Source organism: Anastrepha ludens, chromosome 2 (genome assembly GCF_028408465.1).
Source record: "Anastrepha ludens isolate Willacy chromosome 2, idAnaLude1.1, whole genome shotgun sequence".
In the NCBI taxonomy this organism is placed as follows: domain Eukaryota; kingdom Metazoa; phylum Arthropoda; class Insecta; order Diptera; family Tephritidae; genus Anastrepha; species Anastrepha ludens.
The window spans coordinates 62,754,818-62,761,420 of NC_071498.1; the positions used below are offsets into that span (position 1 = coordinate 62,754,818).

At 32.8% G+C, this 6,603-nt stretch overlaps 2 non-coding genes across 2 annotated transcripts; one reads left to right on the forward strand and one right to left on the reverse strand.

The window, feature by feature from the left end:
* Positions 1-337: 337 nt before the first annotated feature.
* On the reverse strand, positions 338-410 carry Trnaa-agc (transfer RNA alanine (anticodon AGC)). Its single transcript has one exon. It is a non-coding gene; the product is annotated as a tRNA-Ala (tRNA).
* A 1,784-nt stretch (positions 411-2,194) lies between these two features.
* On the forward strand, positions 2,195-2,267 carry Trnaa-agc (transfer RNA alanine (anticodon AGC)). The gene has a single exon. It is a non-coding gene; the product is annotated as a tRNA-Ala (tRNA).
* Positions 2,268-6,603: the final 4,336 nt, after the last annotated feature.

Sequence of the window (6,603 nt, forward strand, 5' to 3'; positions counted from 1 at the left end):
TCTTTGGGCAGCCATTTTAACTTAACTTTTTCCATTTGATATTTCATGTCAGGCGACCAAATTCGTATGTTATTTATATATTTAAGGCACATTCTTGCGTACTTTTAATATTGCTGAATACTGCATAATTTTCAAACCGCTCAAAAAAGCTGCAAGCGCATGCAAGGACGTATTGGTCTTTTTGGGAAATATTTTGAAAATCAATAAAACTAGTTTCGATTGTAAATATTACTTTTTACTTGTCCCTCTCAAAGCTGCAGTAGCAACCCTCGTACTGAACAATATTCAATATAAACTGACTTATACTTTTCTTTAAATATAAAAAATTATTGGGTATTGGAGATGCGGGGCATCGATCCCCGTACCTCTCACATGCTAAGCGAGCGCTCTACCATCTGAGCTACATCCCCGTTATATTGGTTTGTTAAAACTGCATTCCAAAAACTTCGACGATATAAAATTAAAGTATATAGTCCACCCTTCTACTTAAAATGCAAGTAACGATTGACAACTAAAACAACAACTCGTTCGCTGTAACGGTTTTCAAAATCAGATGGTATTTTAGATCACAACGCTGCATTTTAATTAAGCCGCTGTGACGTACAAATACGTCGTTTAGAGTACTTGGTAGTTTTGCTTGTATTTTGTGTATTTTTTTTTAACTGCCTAAAAGTTAAATACCTTTGCTCAAAATATGGGGAAATATTAGTTGAGGAGTTCTGTCATTTTTATTTACATTTAAAGATTAAGTGACCTCACAAGAAAGAGCGAATAGTTCACCGTAAGCCTTGGAGTGTAAAGTATGTATTTTTATAAAGAAATGTCCTAACCAAACCGTTTTTTTGGTTGAACGTAAGCGTGCATCTTTCAACATTTTTGATCATACCTTCAGCATCTATGGCCGGATTTTAGAGTATTATATCAATATTTTGTCTCGAGAAGAAATGCTTTCGTTGCAAAGTTTCTTGGTCTCTAGTAATCCTACTAATACTTAGCCTTAAGATATCAGTTCTTACTATCTTAGCATAACACCCTAATGCTAATAAATTAAAACACACACAAAATTCATCCAATTTTTGCTTAAGGGGTTATATACCTTGTGGTCCGGTGAAATTAGCGAAAGTTGGGTTTTTTTTAAAGATATGTAGCAATAATTTTATTGTATAAAAGTTTTTATTATTGGATACTACAATGTTTAAAGAAAAAAAAGGCTTTGTTTGTGTAAAAATATTTAAAAATGGCGGAGTTATGGCGTTTTCCCCCAAGACCCTTTATTTGGAAGAGGCTTGCGGTGGACGCGATTCAAGTCCACCAAGTCAACTGAAATCAAAAAATCGAAAAGATTTCATTAGTATAGGGTTATATCTTCTTAGTGAACGATCAATATATTAAATATTTTGGTTTTTGTGAAAATAGGAACATGTTTTTAAAAAACTCCACTTCTACAGTCCTAAAATTGGCATTAAAAAATTCATATCTGCAAAATAAAAATTTATACATAAAAAGTTGATCGTTCACTAAGAGGCGACATCAATTACGAACAATTTAAAAAAAAAATTATAAAAATCGGTTGAATACTTTTTTTGCAATCGCGTCCACCGCAAAAGCATTTTTGGAAAAACACGTTTTTGAGATAATCGCGTTTAAAGTTTCAAGCGCCGCGTGAGGCCGTACGCTCAGGACGTGACGACGCACAATTTAAAACGCTGTAACTTTCGATCTATTGCTCAGATCTCTATGAAATTTTTGGAAAATGTTCTCAAGGGATTGTACTTTACGATAAAGAAATAAAATTTATTTTGATTTTTTTGAAAAACACAAGGTATATAACCCCTTAAAGCAAAGCGTCAATGAGAAACAAAGATTATATTCTTCATCAGTTCTACTTAAATCTTCGATGATGAATTGACGTCTTTAATCGTTTCCAATAAGGATTTAAAGTTTTCTTCTTCTTCTTTGCATAACGTACTTATAATTTTTTTGTAAATATGTTAATTTTAATGAAATAAAATGCAGCCCCAAATGTTTTAAAGTACCATCTGGTTTTGAATACCGATACTGCGATCGAATTGGTGCTTTAGCTTTTGACTAAAAAACCAATCGTTACTTGCATTTTAAGTAGAAGGGTGGACTATGTACTTCAATTTTATATTATTGTAGTTTTTCCAATGCATTTTTAACAAACAAATATAACGGGGATGTAGCTCAGATGGTAGAGCGCTCGCTTAGCATGTGAGAGGTACGGGGATCGATGCCCCGCATCTCCAATACTACTCAGAATTTTTTTTCATTTTATATATTACAAAAGTAAATCAATTTGTATTTTAACTAGCAGAGACGCGCAATACTTCACCGTTAAAGTAAAGTGTTAACGAAAGAATAGTAAACAGCACAACATAAAATGTATATACTCTGCTGCAAACTTATACAAAGTGAAATACAAATTAAACAAGACTGAGCTAAAATAAAAACGACAGGAGCTTTGTTCTGATAACTACGAGTTTATTTATTCCAAATAGTCCCCTCTGGCCTCGATGCGCTGTTTTGCGCGACCTTTCGAAATAGTGTTTCAGCTCATTGACCGTAATGTTCTTCAATAGATAAAAGTCACAGGGAGCCATATCAGGTGAATACGGTGAGTGATTGATGGTTAAAATGCGATTTCTAGTCAAAAAACAAGTCGCAAGAGTGGATCTTATTTCATGCAATAAGCGCCAGCTTCCTCCTTCGCGGTATTCACCGTCAATTCGACGAATGCGATGCAACAACCGCTTCAAAACGTCAAAATAGAAAATTTCAATGACGGCTTGGCTCGTTGGCACGAACTCCTTGTGGTCAATTCCCTTGGAATCGTAAAAACAAATGAGCATCGACTTGATTTTTGACTTCTCCAAATGATAGTTTTTGGGTGGTGGCTCGTCTGGGGCCTTCCATTCGGAACTTTCACGCTTAGTTTCAGGTTCATGTTGGAAACACCACGTCTTATCACCAGTTACTATGTTGTAAAAAGAGTTATCGTCTTTTCTCACGTTTTTAATGAGGTCTTTTGAATGTTGAATTCTGAGCAATTTTTGGTTCTCAGTTGACTTGTGCGGAATGAAACGTGCACAGACCCTTCGTAAGCCCAAATGATCAGTTAAAATGCGATAAATCAATTTTATCGTCCATTAAATTCGACTAAAGTCTATGGCAAAAATCGCGTAGATTTTTCATTTGTTTATTTCTTTTTTTTTACTGACTGTAGTGGGTGTTTTCCTTCCAGCGAGTATAAAAAAACGGCGTGCATTCGTTGTATTGAGGAACTGCGCAACACCATGTAAGAGAAAAATTAGCAAAACGGCTCACATATGCGTAACAGAATTAGAAAGGCTACAAAGGTATGCACACACACATTTTCTGGAAATTCTGCACAAGAAGGTAAACTTTTTTTTGGAAATTGTATGAGTACTTAAAAATTTTGTACAAAGTTTGAAAATTGGATTTATGTAGATTTTGTTATAGAATAAAACGGATCTTAAAAACAAATTAATTATAATAAATTAGAAGGAAAACTGTTAAAGCTTAGCAATATATAATGGCTTTACCATTATAGCACTCAATTTAGTATTTACACTGACCGAGGCACATTGAAAAGGAAGTGGCAGAAGAGCAAAAACAAAGAGAGTGATCCAATTTTTTTTTTTTTGTTTTGCTTTTGATCTCGAGAATTCCAAAACCTTTAAAGAAGACTGGCAGTTTAGAGTAGCTTAAGCTAACTTTGCATATTTCGATTCCATGAACGGTTCTGTGTACTCTTTGATATTGTTCTTAATTTTTTAAAATTGGTTTATTTGTAAGCAATTACAACAATTAAGAAGTGGTGAAATTTTTGAAAAAAGTTAATATTTTTGACATTTACGTAATGTAAACACTGTCACTCATCATCTTTAACGGCCTGCCATCTACTCGACGACCACATTTTGAACAAATCATAATAAGTATCTTTCGAAACCAAATACCTTTTACTTCCTGTGAAAATAAATCAAAAATATCAGAATTTCTAGTTAAATCAGGATTGATAAAATGGATTTGATGTTTTCTCCTCTCACATAGTTACTATATTTTTGCCATAGTCTTAATACATTAAGTTTTTAAGACTCACTTTTACATGCAAGACCCCTAAGCTAACTATCTGTTACTTTTACATCAGCGAGCCGAAGGTCTGGGCGGTCAGCGCTCTTTTTTTTACGTGTAAGAATAGTTGTATTATTATTTCACGTCTGTAAATAAATAGATAAATTTTATAAAGTGATGCATTTGGGGGTTTTTTTAATAATTTTACACACAAAAAAGAATTTTTTTTTGGAAACAATTTTTTTAGTTCAGATTTTTTTCTGGCACTTATCAAAAAATTTTGAGTAAAATTTATTTTTTTATTTTTTCGGATAAAATATATTGAACAGAGAAAAGACTGGGTTCAGAAATGGGTTTCTGTCATTTATTAAAACAAGAAAAAAAAACTTTAACAAAAAAAAAATTTGTTTTTTATCAAAATAAAATTTTTTAAAAGTAGATTTTAACCTAAAAATTAAATTTTTTTTAAATATTAAGAGCATCCGAAAACGTTTTACTTTAAGAGGCTTGTAGCAAAATTTTCAAATCTCAAAACTTTTAAATATCTTTTTTAATTTGTGGGTTTACTTTTTATTTCATTATTCAGAAAATAAAATACAATATTTTTTTAAAAGAAATGTTATAAAAGACGGAAGATATTTCATTTTAAAAATCTTTGCAAGTTCAAACTTTAGAAATTTTTTAAGTTGTTGGGTTTACCGTGTTATTATACTCAAGCCTAAAAATTAACGAATGTTTGCAAAACCAAATTTTTGAAGTGTAGTTTCTACTAAAAACGTAAAGAAAGTATTAAGGGGTAAGGAGTAGTCAGAGTTCCGAAAAAATTATGATTTTCAATAATATTTTTTGCCTGTGAATTGCTTTATTTTACAAAAATAAAAACAAAGCAATAATACATCACGACTTGGCTTTAGCAAAATTGCAAAAAAATTACTAATTGTAAAAGTTATCGCTGTTTCTGTGGAGCCCGTTTTTCCAGAAGTGCTTTGCGGTGATTATCTCAAGTCTCTGGAAATTCTTCTTAAATCAATCGGACAAGAGAAAGTAATTTTATAAATACATAATCTTGGCACTGATCGAAGCTTTTTTTCAAAATTAACAATATGGCGGCCTCAGGAAATATTTTTCAGATTTTCGAGCAAAAAATCGATACAATTAGTATAAAAAAAACTGAAATTTTTGAAAAAAAGGTCCTTCGATCAGATACGAGTTTTTTATGAGTTTTTTCAAAAGTTTATAAATTTTATTGAAATCTACCAAGCGGTTTTTAAATTACAGTGGTCACCAGTTCAAGTTTTGAGAAAAACGCCTTTAAAGTTTTGCTGCTGCTAAATAGTTACTTGCTCTCGAGTGCCCGAGCGCCCCTTTTAATTGTTGAATAACTCGAAAAGTATTTGCCGAATTCACTTCAAATTTTCACACAACACTTTTCAGATAATGCAGAAAAAAATTGAATTTTTTGATAATTTAACTAAACCTAACCCCTAAATATATCAAAACAATTCGGAGATGTGTCAAGAAAATATTCCATACTAAAATGTTCGATATTGAATTAATCTCACAATTATAATTTTTTTGCTTTTATTTTTTTCTATTTACTGCTTATTACACTGGAGGTACTACAAATGAAATAAATCGTATAAAAATTAGTGCAAATGACCAAAACACTTTGATGGATCGTCATGGAATCGGTTATGCGTTCCTTCTATCAGGTCAGTCCATAGGTTCGTGCGTTTTTTTTTAATTAATAAAAAAGATGTTTCGAGTATTTATTAATCAATAATATATTTTCCTTCATTATTTACAATGTCTTCCCAACGATTAGGCAAATTTTTAATTCCCTGCTCAAAAAATTGCTTGCCCTTGGAGCCAAAATACGCTTCGATATCCCTTTTTATAGCTTCTTTTGAGGAGTGGTTCTTGTTGCTCATATGGGATTAAAGTCCACGGAAAAGGTGAGAATCACAAGGTGCAATATCCGGAGAGTATGGTGGATACGGCATTAGCTCCCATCCGAACTCGTTCAGCTCGCCTAATGTTTGCCTTGTGGTATGAGGTCTTGCGTTGTCGTGGTGAAACAAAACTTTGCATTTATTCACAAAAGACGGTCGATTTTTGTTAAGTACCTCATTTAGGTTTGACAGCTGATGGGAATAATAATCAGCAGTTATCATCTGGTTTGGTTCCAATATAAACAATACCGACCATATCCCACCAAATAGAGTGGAGAATCATCTCGGGGTGAAGGCCATCTCTAGGGGTCAGTTCTGGTATTTCATCTTTATCTAACCATTAGCGTTTGTGAACAGAATTATTGTAAAGGACCCATATTTCATCACCAGTAACGATACGGTTCCAGAAACTTTCATTTTCAACCCATTGCAGCAGCTTAGAAGGTTGGTGACGGAAAGTCTATGCGGAACCCATTTTCCCAGCTTTGAAACTGATCCCAACTAAACCAGGTGCCTGCGAACTGTTCCATGCGATGAA